The 26,534-nt window shown below is 47.4% G+C and overlaps 1 protein-coding gene across 1 annotated transcript in view; it reads right to left on the bottom strand.

Annotated features, from left to right (window-relative positions):
• Positions 1–26,534, bottom strand: part of LOC119164790 (carbohydrate sulfotransferase 5-like) — a 69,381-nt gene that overhangs the window by 4,612 nt on the left and 38,235 nt on the right. The gene's annotated exons all lie outside the window — the stretch shown is intronic.

Below are 26,534 nucleotides of genomic sequence, written 5' to 3'. Positions count from 1 at the left end.
ATACTCCTTTTGCAAATACTCAGGTGGCTGCCCTAGAATCATGTGAATCTTCGATCAATTTGGCTCTAAAAGTGTCAGTTCAATGGTTGGTTACTTGCTTGGCAACTTCTGCTTTCGTGGTGTCGGTGGAAGCCGAGTTGAATAGTTCACGTTTACCGTTCATAAGTGCTGTTGTGAAGGCTCGTTTAAAGGACATGAACTCCACGGCAAGAAACGAGCAATCATCCACCCCATTTTTAGCTTTTTCTAGCAAGGCTTTGGCTCTAGATTTTTGTCGATTGTTCTGGGAGTTGCCGATTTGCACTTCAAGAGCACTTTCACAGAAAGAGTGCTTTCACGATTGCTTTGTAATGTTTCGCTCAAGAAAAAATTACACCACAGTCTCTCTGTAAGATTCACATGGCATCGGTTCCTATGGTACGTGGCAAATTCCCCGATGTTTGTTAAAGTCTGATTTTTAAAATCTGTTCTCCTTTTTTGGGGCCTTATATATGAACACACACAGAGATATATTCTGTCGTGGGAATTGACCTCTTCGGGTTTCTTGCAACTACCTCAGACGGCAAGCGATGGATCGTCACCATGGTTGATCACTTGACCCGGTACGCTGAGACAGCCTCGATCACTTCAGGAACTGCTTCCGAAGTAGCGACTTTTTTCCTGAATGCTATGTACCTACGTCACGGGGTCCCTCATGTTCTTTTTAGTGACCGAGGCAAGACATTTCTTTCAAGCACGCTCACTGAAGCTCTTCAAGCATAAAAAACAGTTAATAAAACAACATCTAGCTTTCATTTACAGACCAATGGTTTAACAGAGAGATTTCATTGCATGCTGTGCGGCATGCTGTCCATGTATATCCCACCTGCCCATCGTAACTGGGATGCTATTCTTTCCTTTGTCATGTATGCATACAATACGTCAGTTCAATGAACCACAGGCTATCCTCCATTCAGTATACAGACGCCAACCGACAACACCACTCGACGTTTTTTTGCTGGCCCCGTCAACTCTTCGCCATTTGTTTGCGACCAGTTTCTGTCCCGTGTTACTCAATGCAGTCTTCTTGCTCGTGTAAACACCGAAGCTAGCCAAGAAGATGGCAAACATCGTTACGATGCCACTCACCGCGTCGTTTTCCACCTACCTGTAACAATGTACTTCTATGGACAACCTGCACGAACTCCTCGCTTAAGCGAGAAGCTTGAGTCGCGCTATCTTGGTCCCTACAAACTTGTAGAACAGACACCACCGGTGAACTACCGTGTCAAACCTGCTCGTGTCCTCACTCACCAATGCATGTTTCGCGTCTCAAGCCCTATCGTATGCGTTCCACAGCGTGATTCGCGGAAAGGCTGGCCGCTTCCACCCGCAGGGGAAATTAGTGTAAGAATTCATTACACTTCCTAATGTGGAAATATATGAGCGCTTATTATTTCCACATTATGTTGTGCCAACTGGTCCAGCATTCCACTTTCTTAATCATTACACTTGTAAAGAGTTTTATTGGGCGAACCTAACGGGCAGCTGGAAGATTCGAGATTGCGACAGGACGAGGAAGATGGTAGAATGATGCTTGTTGTTCCCTGGTGTTGTCATAATTCCTTCATTATAATTGCCCTCATCGAGAAATATGAAGCCATCCTGGCGATTTAACAAGTGGGAATGAGCGGGTCTAACTACGGCTCCAAGCGGTAGACGTGAACAATATTGTGTCCACACCGACAATGGTCACCGAGCGGCGTAAGCGGTTCAATGGCGTAGTTGTCGGGCGATGTGCGTTCTACCACGTGGTATGGACCATGGTAATTTGAAAGCAGCTTGGTAGACAAACCAGGTTCACAGGGTTATACATACAGCCATACAAGAGTTCCAGGGGCGAACTTCAATGCAGGAGGGTGGTCGTCATCGCAGGCCTTTTTCTGGCAATGCTGGTCAGCCGCAGTAAACTGCTTCGCTATTTGGCGCCATTCTTCGGCGTGACAGGTGGCTTCGGACACGGTCGTGCACTCAGACACATCTGGTGCGTATGGCAGCAAAGTGTCAATTGTGTGCGATGGTTGACGTCCGTACAGAAGGAAGAATGGGAAAAAGCTGGTGGTGACTTGGATAGCTGTGTTGTACGCGTAGGTCGCAAACGGAAGAATAAAGTCCCAGTTCGTTTCGTCAGATGCCACATGCGTCGCGAGCATGTCAACCAGGGTATGATTAAACCGCTCAGTCAGGAAATTCGTCTGAGGGTGGTAAGCAGTACTCATCCGGTGTACAATATAGCACTGACGAAGAAGTGCTTAGATTACGTCAGATAGCAATACACGGCCCCGGTCACTGAGGAGCTCGCGAGGAGGGCCGTGACGCAACACAAACTGATGGAGGATAAAAGATGCGATGTCCTCAGTGGTCACCGTAGAAGAGCAGTGGTTTTGGCGTACCGTGTCAAGTGATCTAGAGAAACGATAGCTCACCGGTTTGCTGCTGTGATCAATGGAAGTGGTCCATAAAGGTCAATTCCTACACGATCGACTGGGCGGTCGGGGCACAGAAACGGCTGTAGTGGAGCTGCTCCTGGATTCGGTGGCTGTTTCCGTCGCTGACACTCGTGGCAGCCGCGAATAAACTGTCAAACAAAATTAAACGTCCCACGCCAGTAATGCCACTTCCTTAAACGTTCGTAGGTCTTGAAGAAACCAGCTTGAGCGCATTGCGGGTCGGAGTGAAACAATGCACAGATTGTAGAGCGCAGCTTTCGAGAAATAACGAGCAGCCACTTCCTGCCGTCTGGTGAGTAATTGCGCCGGTACAAGAGGCCACCTCGAATAGTAAAGTGCGAAGCCTGGCGTCGCATTGCTCCAGTGGTTGGAAGTGTCGGTACCACAGATAAAACGTCCAGAAGCGAAGTTATCCATGGATCGTCGCACTGTGCAGAGGACATTGTGTCGGTGTAAAGAGCTGACAGCGCGTGTTCCATAGAAGATAAAGTGGCAGCGTCAGTGGACAGTGGTGGTAGCGAGAGCACATCAGCATCGGCATGTTGGCGGCCGGAACGGTACACGACGCGTATTTCATACTCTTGACGCCGCAGAGCCCAACGAGCAAGTCGGCCTGATGGATCCTTCAGCGACGACAAGACACATAAGACATGATTGTCTGTAAATACAGCAAACGTGTGGCCATATAAGTATGGGCGAAACTTGACATTCGTCCAAAGTATGGCTAAGCACTTTTTCGGTAACACTGTAGTTTACCTCAGCCTTGTTGAGCGTTCTGATGGCATAGGCGACGACATACTCAGTGGAACCAGGCTTGCGATGAGCGAGAACTGCACCGAGACCGACACCGCTGGCGTCTGTACGGATCTCAGTTTCAGCCGTGGAATCACAGTGGCGCAGCATAGGCAGTGATGTCAGGAGATTGCGAAAAGTGGTAAATGCGTGATCACACTCGGAAGACCATGACGACATGTCGTTGGCACTGCTTAAAAGTTGGGTCAAAGGGACAAATTTGAAGGCGAAGTTGCGCACAAACCGACGAAAGTAGGAGCATAATCCCAAAGCTGCGTAACTGTTTTACAGTCGTCGGTTCAGGGAATTCAGTGACAGCGTGTAGTTTAGCTGAGTCACGAAGAACGCCATCCTTTGATACGACGTGGCCGAGAATGGTGAGCTTCCGAGCAGCGAAGTGGCATTTCTTGAAATTCACTTGGAGCTGCGCATTCTTCAGACACGTGAGGACATGTTTCAGGCGTACAAGATGTGTTGCGAAATTGGGTGCAAAGACGACGATATTGTCGAGGTAGCAGAGGCATATGTTCCATTTTAAACCCCGCAGAACCAAGTCCATCATGCGCTCGCATGTGGCTGGCACATTGCAGAAGCCGAAGGGCATGACATTGAACTCATATTCATATAGCCCGTCCGGTGTCACGAAGGCTGTTTTAGACGATCGGCATCTGCTGAGGGCACCTGCCAATACCCCGAACGCAAATCCAATGACGAAAAAAAACTCGGTACCTTGCAAGCAATCAAGGGCATCATCAATCCTGGGCAAAGGGTATATGGCTTTGCGAGTGATCTTATTTAAGCGCCTGTAATCAACGCAAAAGCGAATTGTACGATCTTTCTCTTTAACAAAAACGACAGGTGATGCTCATGGGCTTTGGGAAGGTCAGATAACGTCGCGCTTGAGCGTATCGTCAACCTGTTCGGTGATAACCTGACGCTCCGCGACGTAAAGACGGTATGGTCGTAGTCATACTGGTGCGTTGCAACCGGTGTCAATGCAGTGAAAAAAACTGGGAGTTCGGCCAAGGGTAAGTTCAGCAACGTCAAAGGATTCACGGAACTGGTAGAACAGCTGAAGAAGCTCGGAACGTTCAGATGGTGATAGTCCATCGGCAATTAATGAATCGAAAAGCTCGGAAGGTGGTACATTGGAAATGTTGAGGGCACTGATGATGTCGTATTCACCGGAACAATCTGGTGGCATGGTAAAAATTTGTTCTTTATCAATGGCATGCACATGTCCGAGAGATTCACCTTGAAACAGTTCAGCGGGATACGGAAGGCAATTGAAGATACACAGAGCGCTGTTTCCTTCAGAAATGGAGAGGGTTGAATAAGGCAGAAGTAATCTTCGACTAAGAAATAGGCTTGATGGTTCAAGAATGCAGCTTCGTCCCTAATGCCGTCACGGAATACGGGGAACAACACAGCTGCTGTCGGAGGAATTTCAGTGCCTTCTTTGACGACGAGTTTGTGTACGGTGGGCTGAATGCGTTTGGTTGGTTGGCCGTAAAACGGGAAGAGTTCAAGTTCCGATCTTGCACAATCAATAACGGTGTGGTTGCGCGATGAAAAATCCCATCCAGGTATGATGTCGTGTGATCACGATGAAAGGACAGTAAACTCAACAGTGTAGTGGTCCTTCGCGATGGTCAGTCCAACAGTACAGGTGGCTACAGGCTGAACCAGTCCCAATTCGCTGTTTGCAAGGACATCATGTCAAGAGGCGTAGTCACTTTTTGGAGCTTGCGGCAAGGTTCAGCGTCTATCACGGAAACGGCAGCACCGGTATCCACTAGAGCTCGAGTACCTTCTACAAAAACTTCTACAATATTCGACGGCAATGTCCGAGGACTTGAGAGTTTCGACAGCGCACTTTTTACCTCCTGAACTGCGGCGGTTAGTTTCCCTCGTGTTGAGGAGCTGGCCGATGACGCATGGGTGACAGGAAGCGACGATGGGGTGAAGGTGAGCGACTAGACACAGTACGCGGACCTGGATACGAGCTTGACTGAGGATCCGAATTTTCCAGACGAGATGAAGAAAGGTTCATGAAGCTGTTCTGTATCTGGGCGTTGGTGTATCCCGGCAGGCGACGACGGCAGTATCGGGTGATATGGCCAAGACCACACATGCAAAACAGATGGGTCGGTTATCGCGTGTTCTCCAAGTATTGGCGACGAGGGGAGCAGCCAATGCGGCGGACGAGTGGGTTGAGGCTGTGGTAGTAATGGGAGGAACCCAAGCGGTGGATGGCTCAGTCAGCACTGAGGTATGCGGCAGTTTCTGGAACGGCGGGGGCTGGTGTAGCTCTGCCGCTTTAGTGTCTCAGCGTAAGTAAGGGACGCGGTGATGGGGGGCTGCTGTAAGAGTACCGGCATAGCCTCGGTAATCTGCTCCTGGACCACATGTCGGAGCATGGGAGCCAATGGTGGTGGGTGTCGCAGTGGCTGTTGCTGTGAGAGCACCTGGCGTTGATCAAAAGGCAGGAGAGAAAGCTACCGAGCCACTTCCTCTCGCAGAATGATGATGTTTGATGTTTTATGGCGCAAGGGCCTTTTCACGGCCAAAGAGCGCCAGTTCATCTTACTAAAAATATGGACAATGACTGTGATAAGCGGCTGTATAAGGGCCATAAAATTTCTCGCAGTAAGGCGGGTAAAAACATACAAGTAATAAAATCATGACCATGCCGTGAAAGGTCTGTGTGGTGTGAATAGATGACAAAAGTTGGTGATAATAAAAGACGATGGTGGATATGTATGGCATTAGCACAAGTGCCTCACTCGTTCATACCCTTGCGTGCAAGGGCAGTGAGGCACGTGCTTTCTTGTGTAACCACCGCAGCAAAAACCTCTCTGGAGAGGTCATGCTACGGGATGCCCGGGTATATGATATGAAAACTATGAATTTCTTTAAAAAACGCTAACGATGATTTGTGACTAAAAAGCGGTTCCCTACCGACGAACATTGCAGGGTGCAAAGGTATATGTTGTCGGTAGGGTAATGGAAAATGTTGTTTTCTTATAGTGTCCAATTGTTTGCACTGAATTAAAATGTGAAGAACTCTTAGTGCTTCACCACATCTGTCTCACAATGGTGGATCGCCACCTGATAAAAGATATGAGTGTGTCGTGTATGTGTGTCCTATCCTCCGCCTCGTTAATGTTACCTGTGTATGACGTGATTTTGATACTGGTAGCCAATGGCCAAGGTATGGCTTGATAACGTGTAGTTTGTTTTGTATGTGTGTATCCCACTTGCTCGGCCAGTAGTCCCTGAGCTTTCGTTTGAGAGACGGCTTAAGATCAGGGGCCGGATTGATGTGGGTGTAGTGGCGGTGCTTTCGTGGACGGATGCAGCAAGCTGATCCGCCATCACGTTGCCTTGAATCTCACGGTGCCCTGGCACCCAGCACACTACAACATGTTGGTTGAGTGTGTAGAGTGTGCATAAAATGGAGTGAAGTGAGACGAGAACAGGGTTTTTTTTGTTTTTTAAGACTGTGCAGAGCCGTTACCACACTGAGGGAGTCTGTATAAACTACTGCTTTTTGTATTTGATATTGTTTGATGTGTTTAGCTGCCTCAAGTATCGCGTAAGCTTCCGCTGTGAAGATACTTGTGCCTGGATGTAGAGGGCCAGCATCCGATAAGGAAGGGCCAACAGCAGCTTAGGACACAGAGGAGTTGGACTTAGAGGCATCTGTAAAAACCTCAGGACGTGTGTATTTGTGTTGAAGTTCCAGGAAGTATGTTCAGATATGGGCAATAGGCGCATGTTTTGTAACTTCTAGGAAGGACACATCGCAGTCTATAATCTGCCACTGCCACGGTGGCGGGTATGCTACAGGAGCCTTTAACTGTGTTCAAGTGACACTCCAGTTTCTTCAGCTAGACCCTTCAGGCGTACTGAAAAGGGCTGCCTCATCGAAGGCCTGTTTTTAAACAGAGTTGAGCTCGACAAATCATTAATTGTAGAGTATGAGCGGTGCTCCTTGTCTGCTTTCACCTTAAGGAAATAAACAAAGGACATGAAAGTTCTTTGCAGATGAAGCGACCACTCATTTGACTCAACGTAAAGGCTTTCTATGGGGCTGGTGCGAAAAGCACTCGTAGAAAGGCGGATGCTCAAACGGTGCACGGGGTCCAGCATCTTCAAGGCACTTTGAGTAGCAGGCTGATAGACAACGGCCCCATAATCTAAGCGGGTGCGAATGAGGCTTCTATAGTGGTTCATGAGGCATTGCCTATCACTACCCCACGTAGTATGTGACAACACTTTTATAACATTCAAGGCCTTTAAACATTTTGTTTTTAAATACTTGATGTACGGCACGAAGGTCAACTTGTTGTCCAAGATTAGGCCTAAGAATTTGTGCTCGGCTTTGACGGACAGACGTTGCCCGTTCAGTCGAATGTCAGGTTCCGAGTGCATGCCTCTCCTTCGAGAGAACAAAACACACGTGCTTTTTTGTAAGTTAAGTCGAAATCCGTTTTCATCTGCCCATTTGGAGACCTTATTTAAACCCAGCTGAACCTGCCGCTAACACATGGCCAAGTTGCATGACTTGAAGCCAAGCTGAACGTCGTCGACATATGTACAATAGAACAGATTGCGGGGAATGGACAAGTGCAAAGAATTCATTTTGATAATAAAAAGTGTGCCACTAAGCACGCCACCTTCTGGCACGCCTGTTTCCTGGACAAATGTTTGGGAGAGCACACTGCCCAGACGGACACGGAATGTCCGGTTTGACAGGTAACTTTCGATTATATGAAACATTCTTCCGCGCACACTAAGGTGGGACAGGTCTCTTAGAATTCCGAAACGCCATGTTGTATTATACGCCTTTTCGATATCGAGGAATACAGAGAGAAAATATTGTTTATGGACAAAGGCGTCTCTGATCTGTGCCTCGATACGAACAAGGTGGTCTGTGGTAGATCTACTTTTTCGAAACCCGCACTGAAATGGGTCGAGCAAATTGTTGGTTTCAAGAATATGTACAAGTCGGCAGTTTATCATTTTTTCGAATACTTTGCACAAGCAGCTTGTAAATGCGATAGGCCTATAACTTGAAGCTAAAGAAGGGTCCTTGCCCTCTTTCAAAATGGGAATAATAATAGCCTCTTTCCAGGAGGTAGGGATAGTGCCAGAAAACCAGATAGCATTGTACAAACAAAGTAGGGTTTTTCGTGTTTCTGCAGGTAGGTTTTTTAACATTTCATACACCACACGGTCAGAACCTGGGCAGAAGTACTGCAGGAGTTTAGGGACGTTCGGAGCTCCGCTAGACTGAAAGCTTGGTTATATGCCTCGTATCTAGTGGATTTGTGTTCGAGTGTCTGCTTTTCTATTCTTGTTCTGTATTTTTCGAAAGTGCCAGTATAGTGGGACGAGCTGGATACCCGTTCAAAATGTGCCCCGAGGAAGTTTGCCTGATCTTCCAAGGTATCACCTTGAGGGTTTACGAGTGGAAGTGTGTGTAATTATTTCCCTGCTATCCTACCGACCATGTTCCAGACTTGGGCCTCTTGTGTGTATGAATTGATCCCTGACAAAAACTTCTGCCAGCTTTCTCTTCTGGCCTGCCGACGCGTTCTCCTAGCTTGAGACTTTATTTTCTTGAAGGTGTCAAGATTTTCGGCTGTCGGTGAGTTCCGAAGCAGCCTCCAAGCTCTGTTTTGCTGTTTGCGCGCGTTTCGGCATTCAGAGTTCCACCATGACACACGCCGTTTTCCAGGGTGTCCATTTGTTTGTGGGATGCATTTTGTTGCAGCATCAATCAAAAACACTGTGAAGAAGTTTACAGCAACATCAATGTTCAAAGTACATATGTCATTCGAACCTAGACGAGCGATGGTATAAAACTGTTCCCAGTCGGCTCTGTTCATGAGCCAATTGGGAACACGTGGTGGGCACTCAGTTACTGTTTTTGTGCTCAAAACTACGGGGAAGTGGTCGCTTCCGTACAGATTACTGACGACTTTCCACTGGAGTAGAAACACAAGGGATGGAGATACTATGCTTGGGTCTATGGAGGAGTAGGTGTTATTGGCGAGAATATAATAGGTTGGTTCTTTTCGGTTTAGGAGACACGCGCTCGACGACAGAAGGAACTGTTCGATCAGTCGACCTCGCGCGTCATACCGAGAGTCACCCCATAGCCTGCTATGCGCATTAAAGTCTCCAAGGAGAACATAAGGTTCCGGAAGTTCATCAATTAAGGAGTGTAAATCACGTTTTTGCCGCTGATAGCTGGGAGGAATGTAAATAGTGCAGATTGTGATCAGTTTATCAAAAAGAACCGCTCGAACAGCCACTGCCTCAAGGGATGTTTGGAGTTGTAAATGCGTGCATGCAATTCCTTGATTCACTATAATGGCAACACCTCCGAATGATGTCATGGCATCATTACGGTCCTTTCGAAAAATAGCGTATTTACGAAGCAAATTTGTGTGTTTTGAATTAAGGTGTGTTTCTTGTACACACAGCACTTTTGGTGAGTGTTCGTGTAAGAGTTCTTGGATGTCGTCATGGTTTCTGAGAAGGCCCCTGACGTTCCATTGTATAATTTGAGTGTTCATGGTAAATGTAAAATAATGCTGTGTGTACGAAAAGCGAGTGGCTGTTCAGACGGGGATTTTGAGTTCACTTAACAGGGCCGTCACCAGGCCCTGTTATTTGCTTTTTTGCTTTCTTGGCGCGCTCCAAGGAGCCACGCCGCTCTTTCGGCACCAAGGGTGCCGACGTATCTATTGCCTTCTCGGAGGCACTGGATGCCCGCACGTGCGGGCTGTTAGTTCGGATTTTGGGCCTCGCCTGGTGAGGGGAGGCCTTGAGACCCGAAGAATCTGGAGTCTCCGGTCTCTGTTTGGGAGTAGGCGGTGTAGCCTGGGCTACAGCCGCCTTGGGGGCAGGTGCCACAGCCGACGGCTCGCTCTGCGCGGGCCGAAGGGGTGGCGAGGGCTGGTGCGGCGGTGCCCCCTGACGCGCCGCATCAGCGTAAGTAGGTCCATAGAATGGAGCAACTCTTGATGATGATGAGTAGTTTTTAGTGGCGCAAGGGCCAATTGATGGCCAAAGAGCGCCATTTCAATTGACTACAGATATGAACAATGATATGGTGCGTGGCTGTAAAGGGGCCTTAAAATTCCTCGCTCTAACGCGGGTTAAAACATGAAAGTAATAAAATTATGACAGTGGCGTGACATATGTGTGGTGATAGCTGATGGCAAAATGTCATGATAATAAAACCATGATGAACATATAGTCACCACAGCCACGACCACTCTATAGAGGTCGTGCTACGGATGACCTCGAAATATCGGGTGAAAGCTTTGCACTTCTTTTATAAATGTAAAAAGTGTTTGCAGTTTAAAAAGCGGATCCCTACCGATGAGCATCCCAGGGTGTAGAGGGAGCTGCTGTCGGTAGGGCAGTAAAAAGCGCTTTTTTCTTAGAGCACCTAGCTCATTGCACTGGACGAGAATGTGGAGAACCGTAAGGGGCTCTCCACATCTCTCACAATATGGTGGATCACCGGTAGACAGAAGAAATGAATGTGTAGAATGTGCGTGTCCAGTCCTAGGCCTTGTTAGTATTACTTCCGTGTGTCGTGATTTTGATAGTGGCGGCCAATAACCTAGTTGCGGCTTAATAGCATGGAGTTTATTATCTGTTTGTTTATCCCACATGCTCTGTCAATACCCCCTGAACTTTCGTTTTATAAAAGTTTTTAAGTCAAGTGCAGGGACTGGTGTTGGTGAATTGGCAGTAGTGACATAGGCGCAAGCAGCCAGATTGTCGGCCAAAACGTTCCCTTGTATTTCACGGTGCCCTGGGACCCAGCAGACAACGACATGCTGTTTTGATGCGTAGAGTGTGCACAGAAGTGAGTAGAGTGACACCAGCACGGGGTTCTTGTGTTTTTTAGGAGTTTTCAGGGCTTTGACCACGCGTAGGGAATCTGTGTATATTACCGCCTTTTGTAATTTTATCTGTTTAATGTGTTTTACGACCGCCAGTATTGCGTAAGCTTCTCCTGTGAAAATGCTTGCATTAGGATGAAGAACGCCGGCCTCAGAAAAGGATTGGCCTATTGCTGCATATGACACAGAAGTGTTTGACTTTGACGCATCAGTAAAGAACTCAGGGCATGTGTATTTATGTTGTAGTTCTAGGAAGTATGTATGAATGTGTGCAAGTGGTGCGTGCTTTGTGACATCAACAAAAGAGATATCACAGTCTATAAGCTGCCACTGCCACGGTGGCAGATATGTTGCAGGAGCCATCAAACTGGGTTCAAGAAGAGGCACACCTGTTCCTTCGGCCAAGCTCCTTACACGCAGCGCGTAGGGCTGCCTAAACGAAGGTCGGTTCTCGAACAAGCCAGAACAAGACAAATCATTAATTGTGAAATGGGAAGGATGTTTTTTGTCTGCTTTCACCTTCAAAAAGTACAAAAAGGACAGGGAACATCTTTGTAGGTGGAGCGACCATTCATTCGAATCCACGTACAGGCTCTCCACAGGGCTGGTGCGGAAAGCACCCGTAGAGAGGCGAATGCCTAGATGGTGGACAGGGTCGAGAATTTTCAAGGCTGATGGTGTTGCCGACTGATAGACTATAGCACCGTAATCTAGGTGTGTGCGTACGAGGCTTTTAATAAGTTAATTAAACATTTCCTGTCACTTCCCCACGTAGTTTGTGACAACACTTTCAAAATGTTCATTGTTTTTAAGCACCTGTCCCTTAAATACTTGATGTGTGGGATGAAAGTTAGCTTAGTGTCTAATATGAGACCGAAAAACTTGTGCTCGGTCTTCACTGACAGAGGTTGACCATGCAGGTCAATGTCGGGGTCAGGATGGAGGCCCCTCTTTCGGCTGAACAAGACACAAGTGCTCTTTTGCGCGTTGAGTATAAAACCATTCTCGTTTGCCCGTTGAGATACTTTGTTCAACCCTAGTTGAACTTGACGTTGGCACATTGAGATGTTGCAAGATTTGTAACCAATCTGCACATCATCGACATATATGCAGTAAAAAATATTTCGTGGGAGAGACAGGTGCAAGGAATTCATTTTAACTATGAAAAGTGTACAGCTCAATACACCTCCTTGTGGCACTCCTGTTTCTTGGACAAATACTCGAGATAAAACAGTGCCAACTTGGACACGGAATGTACAGTTGGACAGGTAGCTTTCGATAACTGTCAGCATTCTACCCCGCACACCTAAATGTGACAGGTCTCGCAATATGCCGAAGCGCCATGCAGTGTCATATGCCTTTTCTATATCGAGAAACACAGAAAGAAAAAATTGCTTATGAACAAAAGCGTCGCGAATTTGTGCCTTGATACGAACAAGGTGGTCAGTGGTGGACCGAGCCTGTCGAAACCCACACTGGTATGGGTCAAGTAGGCCACTAATTTCAAGGAAGTGCATCAGGCGCCTGTTAATCATTTTTTCAAAGACTTTGCAAATACAGCTGGTTAATGCTATTGGCCTGTAGCTGGAAACTGAGGCCGGGTCCTTGCCTTGTTTTAGAATCGGGATAATGATAGCTTCCTTCCAGGCTGAGGGTAGCTCGCCAGAAGACCATATCACATTATAGAGAGAGAGGAGAGCTCTCTGGGTTTCAGTGGGCAGGTGTTTCAACATTTCATATGCCACACGATCCGGGCCTGGGGCAGATTTATTGCAGCGGGCAAGTGAGGCCTGCAGTTCAGCAAAACAGAAAGGTTCGTTGTATGCCTCATGTGTTCTGGGCTTGCGCTCTAATCTCTGTTTTTCTATTGCGGTTTTGTATCGTCGAAACGCTTCACTATAGTGTGTTGAGCTGGAGACATGTTCAAAGTGCGCTCCGAGAGTGTTTGCCTGGTCTTCCAAACTCTACCCTTGTGTGTTCACTAGAGGAAGCGAATGTGCTTCTCGTCCTGCCACCTTACCAACCATGCTCCAGACTCTCGACTCATCTGTGTATGAGTTAATGCCCGATACGAATTTGTGCCAACTTTCTCTTCTCGCCTGTCGGCGCGTCCTCCTTGCTTGCGACTTGACGTTCTTAAAGTTTACAAGATTCTCGGCTGTGGGCGAGTCTCTAAGCAACCTCCATGCCTTATTTTGTTTTTTTCGAGCATCACGGCACTCATTATTCCACCATGGGACTCGTCGTTTGCTTGACGGTCCACATGTTTGGGGAATACATTTTGCTGCTGCATCAACCAAGAAAGCTGTAAAGTAGCATACAGCATCCTCTATGCTCAATGCCACCATGTCAGTCCAAGATAATAAAGTCATTTTTTTAAACTTTCCCCAATCAGCTTTGTCGGTGAGCCATTTTGGAACTTGTGCAGGACATGTATTTGTTATTGATGAGCTGATAACGATAGGGAAATGGTCACTACCATAAGGATCATTAATAACTTCCCATTTAAGTAGAGGCAGGAGTGATGGGGATATTATGCTGAGGTCTATTGCTGAGTACGTATTGTTAGCAATGTTGTAGTATGTTGGCGCTTTCCGATTCAGGAGGCATGCACCGCAAGAAAAAAGAAGCTGTTCAATCAGGCGACCTCGAGCATCGCAGCGAGAGTCACCCCACAGATTGCTATGTGCATTGAAATCTCCCAGAAGAACATAAGGTTCCGGAAGTTCGTCTATGAGGGACTCGAATTCATGCTTTTCGAGACGGTGTTGTGGAGGTATGTATAGAGAGCAGATGGTGACGAGCTTATTCAATAGAACTGCTCGAACAGCCACCGCCTCAAGGGATGTTTGTAATGTTAGGTGTGTGCATGCAATCCCTTGATTGACTATAATGGCCACACCACCGGATGGCACAATGGCATCATTCCGGTCTTTCCGAAAGATAATGTAGTGACGTAAAAAAATGGTGTGTTTCGGTTTCAGGTGTGTCTCTTGTACGCACAGCACTTTAGGTGTATGTTTGTGTAAAAGTTCCTGGATATCGTCGAGGTTTCTCAACAGTCCTCTGACGTTCCACTGTAGTATTTGTGTCATTTTAATTTAGTGTGGTGCTGTGCATACAGAGGTCTTGCGTTAGTTTACAGGGCCTTTTGAGGGCCCTGTGATTCGAGGTTTTTTTTTTTTTGGCGCGCTCCAAGGAGTTGCGCCTATCCTTCGGCGTCTGAGGCGCCGGAGGAGAGGGATTTGTATCCATCACCTCGTGTGAGGTGGTGGATGGTGCCTGCTGGGCAGGCACATTCACTGAACTTTCGGACCTGACTGTGCCTGCAGTGGTCCGAGGTTCAGCAGACACTAGGGTCTGCCGGCCCTGTTTGTCAGTTGGCGGAGCAGTACAGGCTGCTCCAGCCGGGGGCGCTGGTGGCACGACCGCGACCACACACTGTGTGGCATTCGCGGGTGCCGAGGCATGTGGCGCGGCGCCCCGGCGCGTCACATCTGCAAAGGAGGGATAAAATGGGTTGTGTATTGCGAAGCGTTGGCGCGCTTCTTGGAATGTGAGATTAAATTTAACTTTAAGTTCTACTATTTGTTTCTCTTTTTTCCATGCGGGGCATGATCGTGAGTAGGCAGCGTGATCTCCTTCACAGTTCGAACAATGAGTTGTTTCTGAGGTGCAGTTGTCTGATATGTGTTGAATGGATGCGCACTTTGCGCAAGTGGCACGCCCTCTGCAACTCTGCGATCCATGATCGAAACGTTGGCACTTGAAACATCGACGACGGTTGGGAATGTATGGTCTTACACGAAGCTTACAATAGCCGGTTTCGATTGATTCTGGTAGGTCACTTGTTCCGAAGGTAATTATTACGTGCTTTGTAGGCGTCAGTTTGTTGTTGCGTCTTATTGTTATTCGTTGGACTTTGACCACGTTCTGGTCCTGCCAACCTTCGAGCAGCTCACTTTCAGAAAGCTCAGTAAGATCACTATCAGAAATTACGCCACGGACAGTGTTCATGGACCTGTGTGGGCCCACCGAAACAGGGGTTTCCCCAAAGGCCACAAGCTTAGACAGCTTTTCATACTGAGCTTTGTCACGAACCTCCAGAAGAAGATCGCCACTTCCCATCTTTGTTACTTTGTAACCTGGGCCTATTGCTTCTGTGAGAGTTTTGGAGACAAGGAAAGGTGAAATAGCTCGGACTGTCTTCTTTTCGTTTTGACTGTGAATTACATGGTACTTTGGGAATGTGGGCTTTGGTGTGTTAAGCAAGAAAGTATCTTCGGTGCGCCACCATTTTAGGAGGCGATCAGGAAGGGGGGGGAGGAAGATTTTGCCATAAAATACAATAAGGTTCGGCGGCGATGGTGGCCACCCACCACCGAGCCCAACAAGGGGACGCTACAAGGTTGACTATTGAACACTTGAAGACGCCAGCCATGCATCGCCGCTATAACCGAATATAACTACCCAAGGTTGGGTAACTACACACGGTTAACCCTCGCCGCCAGGAAATTCTGAAGTAAACGGAAAAGAGGAGATGACAGCACAGATAAAAAGTGAGAGATAAAGACGAAGATGTAGGAAGAGAGAGATAGGAAAAGGCGACTGCCGATTTCCCCTGGGTGGGTCAGCCCAGGGGTGCCGTCTATGTGAAGCCGGGGCCAAAGGGGTGTGTTGCCTCTGCCGGGGGGCCTTAAAGGTCCAATCGCCCAGCGTCGGCTCAACCCCCAAAATCCCTTTTTCCCCGGACACGGCAAAGCCACGCACGGCTAGGCGTGGGGGGGAGTAGAACCTCCCCCGTTAGCTCGGGTCCGTGGTGTCGCTACACACCAAACGCCTACTTGCGCAGGCGCCCCTGCGGGTTGGAGCGACTCTTCGCCGTGCTTCCTTAAACGTAATGTTCTCCTTCACCTTCAATGTAATTATTTCTTTTTCTTTTTTCCAGTATGTGCAGGAGCGTGAATACGCGGCATGGTTTCCTTCGCAGTTTACACAATGTGGCGGTTGTTTGCAGTTCTCAGACACGTGGCCTGGGACTTCACATTGTGCACAAGTCTGGCGACCACGACAGGTTTTAGAGCCATGGCCATACCTCTGGCAATGGAAGCAACGACGAGGGTTTGGTATATACGGCCTGATAGATGTCTTTGTGTACCCTGTTTAAATGGAATATTGTAGTTTACTGGATGCAAACGTGAGTATCAAGTGTTTCGTTGGTATTTCCTTATTATCTCTTCTGATGAAAATTCTCTGTACTATATTGACATTTTGGCTCTTCCACCCTTCCAAAAGTTCAGTCTCTGTGAGCTCAAGTAAGTCTGCATCAGGTACCACTCCGCGAGTGATGTTCATGGATCTGTGTGGTGTTACGGTGATCGGTACGTCACAAAACGTTGAGAGGCTGTCTAGCTTTACAAATTGTGCTTTGTCCCGAATTTCGAGAAGAAGGTCTCCGCTAGCCATTTTGGTTACTTTGTATCCAGCCCCGAGAGTTTCAGTAAGACACCTGGCAACTACGAAAGAATATACGGTCCTGGCTTGCTTTCCGGTTTTTTTACAGTGAATGACGTGTAAGTGGGGAAAAGTTTCTATTGGCTGGTTGAAGAAATTTATGTCGTCGGTGCGTACCCGCTTTAGGCCGGTACGATCAGACAGTTGAGGGAATGCTCCATGCATGCTGGTCTTATTTTTGTTAATCAGCGTTGGCGGCCACCCACCACGGAGCCCAACAAGGGGACGCTGCAAGTTTGCAGGTGCTAAAAGCTTGCAGACGTCAGCCGTACAACACTGCCATAACCCAATGCGCCTAGACCAAGGTAGGCTATTTGTACAGGGTTAACCCTTGCCGCCAGGAAAATTGGAAGTAAACAGAAGAGAGAAGTAGACAGGAAAGCTTAAAAAGTAAGAAAGACGAAGATGTAGGGAGAGAGAGATAGGAAAAGGCGACTGCCGATTTCCCCTGGGTGGGTCAGCCCAGGGGTACCGTCTACGTGAAGCCGGGGCCAAAGGGGTGTGTTGCCTCTGCCGGTGGGCCTTAAAGGTCCATTCACCCAGCGTCAGCTCAACCTCCAGGATCCCCTTTTCCCGGGCACGGCAAAGCCACGCACGGCTAGGCGTGGGAGGGAGTAGAAACTCCCCCGTTAGCTCGGGTCCGTGGTGTCGGTACACACCAAACGCCTTTTTGCGCAGGCGCCCCTGCTGGGTTCCTCTCACGCAAAATCTTTGATTTGTGCGAGGAGGTTTGTCTGGTCAGTCATGATGTCTAGTGCGGCTACTGGTTGGATTGTCTGGAATGAGCGTCACGTCTGAGCACGTTACCTCCACAATTCATCATAATGATGATGATATATGGTGTTTTTTGGCGCAAGGGCCATTCGATGGCCAAAGAGCGCCAGTTCATGGGACATGGGATGTGGAAAATGATTGTGATTAGCGGCTGTATAAGGGCCATAAAATTCCTCGCGGTAAGGCGGGTAAGAACATACAAGTAATAAAATCATGACAATGCCGTGAAAGGTGTGTGTGGTGTGAACAGATGACAAAAGTTGGTGATAATAAAAGACGATGGTGGATATGTATGGCTTTAGCACAAGTGCCTCACTCGTTCGTACCCTTGCGTCCAAGGGCCGTGAGGCGAGTGCTTTCTTGTGTAGCCACCGCAGCGAAAACCTTTCTAGAGAGGTCGTGCTACGGAATGACCGGGTATATAATACTAAAACTATGAATTTCTTCACGATTTACGACTAAACAAAGATTTATGACTAAAAAGCGGGTTCCTACCGACGAACATTGCAGGGTGTAAAGGTATATGTTGTCGGTATGGTAATGGAAAATGTTGTTTTCCTATAGTGTCCAATTGTTTGCACTGAATTAAAATGTGAAGAACTTTAATGCTTCACTACATCTGTCACACAATGGTGGATCGCCACCTGATAAAAGATATGAGTGTGTCATGTATGTGTGTCCTATCCTCAGCCTCGTTAATGTTACCTGTCTATGACGTGATTTTGATACTGGTAGCCAATGGCCAAGGTGTGGTTTGATAACGAGCAGTTTGTTTTGTATGTGTGTATCCCACTTGCTCTGCCAGTAGTCCCTGAGCTTTCGTTTGAGAGACGGCTTAAGATCAGGGGCCGGGATTGATGTGGGTGTAGTGGCGGTGCTTTCGTGGACGGATGCAGCAAGCTGATCCGCCATCACGTTGCCTTGAATCTCACGGTGCCCTGGCACCCAGCACACTACAACATGTTGGTTGAGTGTGTAGAGTGTGCATAAAATGGAGTAAAGTGAGACGAGAACAGGGTTTTTTTGTTTTTTAAGACTGTGCAGAGCCGTTACCACACTGAGGGAGTCTGTATAAACTACTGCTTTTTGTATTTGATATTGTTTGATGTGTTTAGCTGCCACAAGTATCGCGTAAGCTTCCGCTGTGAAGATACTTGTGCCTGGATGTAGAGGGCCAGCATCCGAAAAGGAAGGGCCAACAGCAGCGTAGGAAACAGAGGAGTTGGACTTGGAGGCATCTGTAAAAAACTCAGGACGTGTGTATTTGTGTTGAAGTTCCAGGAAGTATGTTCGGATATGGGCAATAGGCGCATGTTTTGTAACTTCTAGGAACGACACATCGCAGTCTATAATCTGCCACTGCCACGGTGGCGGGTATGCTTCAAGAGCCATTAAACTGTGTTCAAGTGACACTCCAGTTTCTTCAGCTAGACCCTTCAGGCGTACTGAGAAGGGCTGCCTCATCGATGGCCTCTTTTGGAACAGAATGGAGCTCGACAAATCATTAATTGTAGAGAATGAGGGGTGCTTCTTGTCTGCTTTCATCTTCAGGAAATATACAAAGGACATGTAAGTTCTCTGCAGATGAAGCAATCACTCATTTGACTCAACATAAAGGCTTTCTACGGGGCTGGTGCGAAAAGCACCCGTAGAAAGGCGGATGCCCAAATGGTGCACGGGGTCCAGCATTCTGAAAGCACTTTGAGTCGCAGACTGATAAACAACGGCCCCATAATCTAAGCGGGTGCGAATGAGGCTTCTATACAGGTTGATGAGGCATTGCCTGTCACTACCCCACGTAGTACGTGACAACACTTTTATAACATTCATGGCTTTTAAACATTTTGTTTTTAGATACTTGATGTGCGGTACGAAGGTCAACTTGTTGTCCAAGATTAAGCCTAGGAATTTATGCTCCGCATTGACAGACAGACGTTGACCGTTCAGTTCTATGTCAGGTTCCGAATGCATGCCTCTCTTTCGAGAGAACAAGACACAGTTGCTTTTTTGTGGGTCAAGTCGAAATCCGTTTTTACCTGCCCATTTGGAGACCTTGTTTAAACCAAGCTGAACCTGCCGCTCACACATTGCCAAGTTGCATAACTTGAAGCCAAGCTGAACGTTGTCGACATATGTACAATAAAACATATTGCGGGGGATGGACAAGTGCAAGGAATTCATTTTGATAATAAAAAGTGTGCAACTAAGTACACCACCTTGTGGCACGCCTGTTTCCTGGACAAATGTTCGGGAGAGAACACTGCCCACACGGACACGGAATGTTCGGTTTGACAGGTAACTTTCAATTATGTGAAACATTCTTCCGCGCACACCAAGGTGGGACAGGTCTCTTAGAATTCCAAAACACCATGTTGTATCATAAGCCTTTTCGATATCGAGGAACACAGAGAGAAAATATTGTTTATGGACGAAGGCGTCTCTGATCTTTGCCTCAATACGAACAAGGTGGTCTGTGGTGGATCTACTTTTTCGAAACCCGCAATGAAATGGGTCGAGCAAATTGTTGGTTTCTAAGTAGTGGAGTAAGCGGCAATTAATCATTTTTTCAAATAGCTTACAGAGGCAGCTTCTTAACGCTATAGGTCTGTAACTTGATACAGTAGAGGGATCCTTTCCCTGCTTCAAAATTGGAATTACAACAGCCTCCTTCCAGGAGGAGGGGATCACACCTGAAAATCATATGCGATTATAAAGAGAGAGGAGGGTTTCTTTAGTTTCGGAGGGTAGTTCCTTCAGCATCGCGTACATTACGTTGTCAGAACCTGGGGTAGATGTATTACAGCAGTTGAGTACTGTTCGCAGTTCTTCTAAGCAGAAGGGTGCATTATATCCCTCATTTCTTGGGGATTTTCTTTCTAACTTTTGTTTTTCTATTCGTGCCTTGTATTTCTGGAAGGATTCGGAGTAGTGTGTGGAGCTCGATATGTGTTCGAAATGTGTGCCAAGAAAGTTGGCTTGATCCTCCAAGCTTTTCCCGAGGCTATTTACTAGTGGAAGAGAATACGTTTGTTGGCCCTTAATTTTCTTTACCTTATTCCACACTTTTCCCTCATCTGTGTACGAGTTGATACTCGATATAAACTTTGTCCAGCTCTCTCGTCTAGCTTGTCGACGCTTTCTCCGTGCCTGCGATTTGACCCGCTTGAAATTTTTCAGGTTTTCTGCTGTAGGGGAATCGCGAAGCAACGCCCATGCTTTGTTCTGAGTGGTCCGTGCTTTCCTGCATGCGTCGTTCCACCATGGAACTCGCCGTTTAGAAGACATGCCACTCGTTTTGGCAATACATTTAGATGCGGCATCAAGTATAAAAGCTGTAAAATACGTGACAGCGTCATCTATGGTCAGGGCAGAAAGCTCAGTCCATGTCATGTGTGTAAGAGTTCTATACCCTTCCCAATCAGCTGAGTCAATCTTCCATCGAGGAACCTGCGGGGGTAGTTGATCTTTGTTCGGCGCACTCAGGATGATTGGGAAGTGATCACTCCCATAAGGGTTTTTAAGAACGTTCCACTTAAAAACATGTAAAAGGGACGGTGATGAAATGCTAAGATCTATGGAGGAGTATGTGTTGCTTGCAAGGCTAAAATACGTAGGCTCCTTCATATTTAAAAGACATAAACTAGAAGAGAAAAGGATCTGCTCAATGAGACGTCCTTGCGCATCACAGTGAGCATCGCCCCACAGGACATTGTGTGCATTAAAATCACCTAGAACCAGAAATGGCTCTGGGAGTTCATCTATTAATGATTCCAGATCACGTCTGTGTAGCTGTTGATGCGGTGGTATGTACACAGAACATACGGTAATGAGTTTGTTAAAAAGTACAGCTCGAATGGCCACTGCCTCCAGGGCCGTTTGGAGCTTCAAATGCTGGCATGCAATACTACGATCGACTATAATGGCTACACCGCCAGATGGTACGACAGGATCCTCCTGGTCTTTTCGGAAAATAATATATTGCCGTAGGAAGTCCTTGTGCTTAGCAGGTAAGTGCGTTTCTTGCACACATAGCACTTTCGCGTTAAACTTACACAGAAGTTCTTGGACGTCATCTAAATTTTTAAGTATTCCCCTTACGTTCCACTTTATGATTTTGTCCATAGTGGAAAAAAGAGAAAAAGTGCTGTGTGCAAAGAAGACGGGGATTAACTCATTTTACAGGGCTTGTCAGGCCCTGTAATCGGCGTTCTGTCCTTTATGGGGCGGTCGAGCGAAGCTCGCCGCTCCTTCGGCGCTTCCTGCGCCGTTTGGCTTGAACTGGTGTCCATAGCCTCTTGCGAGGCACTGGACACCCGCTCTAAAAAGCGATCTGTGCGTCGCTTAGACTTCGCCTCGATCGACGAAGTCTTTGTCCCCACCGAGCTGGGGGTTGATGGAGCCCCCTTGGCCTCGTGATTGCCCTGGCTGCTGCCAGAGCTTGTAGAGGTCACTGGTGTGGACAGGCTGAATGTGGGCAGGGCAGCGCTGGCTGCCCCAACCGTAGGGGCTTGTGGCATTGGCCTCGGCACGCTAGGCGCGTTCCGGGCAACTGCCAAGGGCCTTTGTAGTGACGCCCCTCGTTGCACCACTTCGGCAAAAGGTGTTTTTAGTGCTAATGATAACGAGACTCGTTGTCTTGCTTCCCTGAATGTGATATTTTCCTTAACTTTTATAGTTATTATTTCTTTTTCTCTTTTCCAGGCTGGGCACGCTCTGGAGTATGCGGGGTGGCTACCTTCGCAGTTTGCACAGAGGATCTCGTCATGACTACATTCATCAGCACTGTGGCCGGTTGTGCCACACTTAGCACACATAAGCTGTCCTCGGCAGCTCTGGGATGCATGACCAAATCGCTGGCATTTAAAACAACGCCTCGGGTTCGGAATGAAGGGTCGGACATGGAGTTTAACATAGCCAGCTTCGAGAGTCGCAGGTAAAGTGGTTGAGTTGAAGGTGAGTATCAATTGCTTTGTTGCTATTTCATTGTTGTTACGTCGGATTTTGATGCGCTGGACTTGTATTGCACCTTGATCCTTCCATCCATCAAAGGGCTCTTCTTCACTCAGTGTCATCAAATCTTCGTCCGATACCACGCCCTTCACTGTATTCATGGTACGGTGTACGCTCACAGAGACAGGGATGTTACCAAAGGCCACGAGGTGCGAGAGTTTATTGTACTGTTCTTTGTCTTTTAATTCGAGAAGCGGATCTCCACTTGCCATCTTCGTGGCCTTATAACCGGTTCCAATGGTCTCTCTCAAGCACTTCGCCACAAGGAAGGGTGAGATTGCTCTAGCTTTTGTAGATGATTGTTCGCAGTGGAGGACATGGTATTTCGGAAAAGTTTCTCTGTTTTTGGGCCAAAGTAGGAATGTTGCATCGGTGCGTACCCTTTTCGAAGCACGATCAGTTAAAGAGGGGGTCGGGGATCCCATGAGAAAATGTGTATTTTTCGGTAACGGCGCCTACAACCCACCACGGAGTCCAACGAGGGGACGTGGCAGAGCATGTGGGCATGTCTGCGCAACGCCAGCAGTATGCAGTTACTATAACACAATATGGTTTACCCTAGTTTGGATAGCCACACAAAGTTAACCCTTGCCGCCAGGAAAAATTGGAAGTAAAATGAAGTGAAGAGAAGACAGGAAAGATGTAAAGTGAGAACAAAAGACGAAGATATAGGGAGAGAGAGATAGGAAAAGGCGACTGCCGATTTCCCCTGGGTGGGTCAGCCCAGAGGTGCCGTCTACGTGAAGCCGGGGCCAAAGGGGTGTGTTGCCTCTGCCGGGGGGCCTTAAAGGTCCAATCACCCAGCGTCGGCTCAACCCCCAGGATCCCCTTTTCCCCGGACACGGCAAAGCCACGCACGGCTAGGCGTGGGAGGGAGTAGAAACTCCCCCGTTAGCTCGGGCCCGTGGTGTCGCTACACACCAAACGCCTACTTGCGCAGGCGCCCCTGCGGACCACAATTCATCATAGCTCTGACACAAAGTCACTACTTGAACCACAGTGCTAGGTGACTTCGCGACAAGCATCTGGAAAACGTCATCGTCGATGCCCTTCATAATGTGCTGTATATTTGCACTCTCGCCTATGGAAGCATCGACGCGCCGGCAGAGATCGATCACATTTTCTGTATATGAGGTGAACGTTTCACCTGGCTCCTGTGCCCGTGTGCACAGACGTTGTCTGGCGCGTAGCTTCCGTAAGGCAGGGTGACCAAAAACGGCACATGTCGCCTCCTTGAAGGCGGACCAGTTCACGAACTTGGTTTGGTGGTTCGTATACCACAGCTTGGCCACGTTGGTGAGATAAAAATTGACAGTGCCCAACTTAGTAGCGTCATCCCACCTGTTGGGTCCTATGACTTTCTCGTATGATGACAGCCAGTCCTCGACATCCTGTTCTTCCGTGCCCGCAAAGGTCGGGGGTCTTGCTGGTGAACTGGGCCGGGGCCACGAGAGGTACTGTTGGTTGGGCAGCGTCAACTTGCATGGTCGACGGCAGGGTGCGAAATCGGAGTTCTAGGTTCTAGGCGATGTGGTTACCCAGCACGATCCACATAATGTGAAGAGGTTTATTGGGCGAACCTAACGGCCAAGTCGAAGATTCGAGATTGCAACAGCACGAGGATGATGGTAGAGCTCGAGCGCCGATGTCGTGGTGCCTTACTTTGCAATGATGCTTGTTGTTCCCCGGTGTTGTCACCCTTCCTTCATTATACACTTCACCTTTCTCATCTGTAAATAACCATCATCAGTCTTCGTGTCGTTCCTCTTCGTCGCCGGTGTCATCTTGCTGTTGCTGGAATAAAGCTCCGGCTCAACCATGGCATTCCAAGGGATTTGGAAGCACCTCCACAACTATATATACACACACACACACACACACTATATTATATATATATATATATATATATATATATATATATATATATATACTGTGGGCATCAGTCATGCGCTTCCTTCTTTTCATATATGCATTCTCATAATAATCCGATAATATAATATTCTCATAACAATCCGATAATATCTGCCTGCTGCTATTCCAGAGCCCACATGTTTTAGTGTCTGAGTTTTATGACATTGTGTATGTTCTTAAACTTGTTGTACTAGGAGGCGACGTAGAGCTTAACTCTGGTCCCCCAAAACTGGACCCTGCAGCTGAAACTAGCCAAGTCATGTCTGCAATTAACCGTCTTACTAAGCACCTAGACGAGCGGCACGACCAGCTCTTGGAATCTATCAATGAGGTAAAAGAAAACCAACCAATTTTTGGCACCAAGGTATCCGACTTAACAATGCGTCTTGCCGCTGTTGAAGAAAAAATAAATTCCTTTGACGCACTACATGATGAAGCGAATTTGGACGCGATGATTACGTCAGCTGTGCGTAATGAAAGCGCCACACTACAATCACGGCTAGATGATTTTGAAGACAGGGCACGACGAGAAAATTTGGTATTCTATGGAATATCTGATTGTGCGGAGGAGACGTGGGCTGAAGCAGAAGATAAAATTAGGGGAATTCTTTCTGACAAGCTCAAAATACAATTGTCCAATGAAGTGATTAATCGTGCGCACAGATTAGGAGCGTTTGTCGAAAATAAGTGCCGGCCAATCATCGTCCAATTTGCGTCTTTTAAAACGAAAGAGTCAATTTTTTCACAAAATTCCAAGCTACACGGTACAAACATTTCAGTTGCTCAGGACTTTTGTAAGGCAACGCGCACCGCACGTAAAAAGTTGCTGGATTTCGCGAAGGCCACCAGTCAGCCATTTTCTCTGAAGTACAACAAAGTTGTAATCGACAAAAAGAGCTATGTGTATTGCAGCATTACCGATCGTGTTGTTGAAATTGGACTAAAGGATGGGCGCTTTCAAAACTGCCGAAGTAATCATAATAGTCTGGGCCAAGCCGGATCGTGTTCCCCAAACAAAAGTGAAGGTCAGTCTTCAACATAGCTAGATGTGCGCACACAAGCTGATGCTATTGAGCGGGAAATTTCCTTTCTCCTTTGTAATGTAAGGAGCGTAATGAACAAGCGTGACGAATTATTATCCCTTGTTCATGCGTGCCTGGCAGATGTAATCATACTGACGGAAACTTGGTTGTCAGCGAAAATTGATACCAGGGAAGTTTTGCATGGTGCAAAAAGCTACGTTCTTTATCGGTACGACCGAGGTAGCCGTTCTGGCGAAGGCGTCTTAATTGCGGTATCAAATGAATTTGTGTCTTTTAAAGTTAATGTCGCTTCTGAACTAGAATTAATTTGTGTGTGCATTCGCCTGCACCACAAAGAATACATTCTTTGGGCCTGCTATCGGCCTCCAAATTCTTCTTCAGGCTTTTCCGAGATATTTCATGATGTTCTAAATAAGATACATATTAGATTTCCTGCTGCAGTGTTCTTTCTTCTGGGAGACTTCAATCTGCCCGATATTTCTTGGTGTTTACCCCAACCAAGTGCTAGCTCCAGCTCGTCTGAAAGCGCATCTTTTATCAGTGTGTGCTCATATTTCAATCAAATACAACTTGTCAAGTACCCGACCCGTGTTACTACTACCAGCTCAACTATTCTAGACTTAGTCCTCACAACTCACCCAGATCATGTTACATCCCTTTCTGTGATACCTGGTCTCAGTGACCATTCAGCAATCCACTTTACTATTCCCAACAGGAATCCCAGACGACAGAAAACCTCCAAAACATTCAGAGACTATAAACGTGCAGACTATGCTGCAATAAATAGGGAGCTTGAAATATTCACCGAAGAACTGTTTCAAAATTTTGATCAGCGTTCTGTAGACGAAAACTGGCATCGGTTCAAATCCAAGGTGTCTGAGTTAATAGACCACTATGTACCACTGCGTAGAATAACGAATACTGTTCAATCCCCGTGGTTCACACCGACCCTAAAGCGACTACGCAATAAAAAGCAGCGCCTTTTTCGGAAAGCCAAATGCTCGAGGTCAACTGACCGATGGGCTGCGTACAATGAATCAGCCGATGAATATGCGCACGCGCTTGCC

This window comes from Rhipicephalus microplus, chromosome 9 (genome assembly GCF_043290135.1).
Source record: "Rhipicephalus microplus isolate Deutch F79 chromosome 9, USDA_Rmic, whole genome shotgun sequence".
Lineage (NCBI taxonomy): Eukaryota > Metazoa > Arthropoda > Arachnida > Ixodida > Ixodidae > Rhipicephalus > Rhipicephalus microplus.
Note: the sequence above shows the minus strand (reverse complement) of the source record. Positions and strands in the feature narration are given on the sequence as shown.